Raw genomic sequence first — 381 nt, forward strand, 5'->3', positions numbered from 1 at the left:
GGTTAATTGTTAAATCCCAAATTAATTCATTAACTTCATTTTATGCTTAACTCATATCTCTGCCTCACTTTTTGACCTGGGTTATCTTTTTGATAATGTCAAAAGGGGGATAAAGGTTGTTTTGTTGTTTTTGATTGTGCAGGTTGATAGTAATAACAACTTCCGTACAACTTCCTAAATACTTGCGCATCATATCAATCATACCAACACAATCTTCAAGCTATGACAAATGATGTACTGTTTGTAGTGTTTGTCATCATCAAAAAGGGGGAGATTGAAAGTGTGCATGTCAAGAGGAACACTTTGGAAAGCTCTCTTTATATGTCATGGTTTTGATGAGGACAACTTGTGCTAATAAGAGCTTGAAGATCATCAACAAAT

Source organism: Lupinus angustifolius, chromosome LG12 (assembly GCF_001865875.1).
Source record: "Lupinus angustifolius cultivar Tanjil chromosome LG12, LupAngTanjil_v1.0, whole genome shotgun sequence".
NCBI lineage: Eukaryota > Viridiplantae > Streptophyta > Magnoliopsida > Fabales > Fabaceae > Lupinus > Lupinus angustifolius.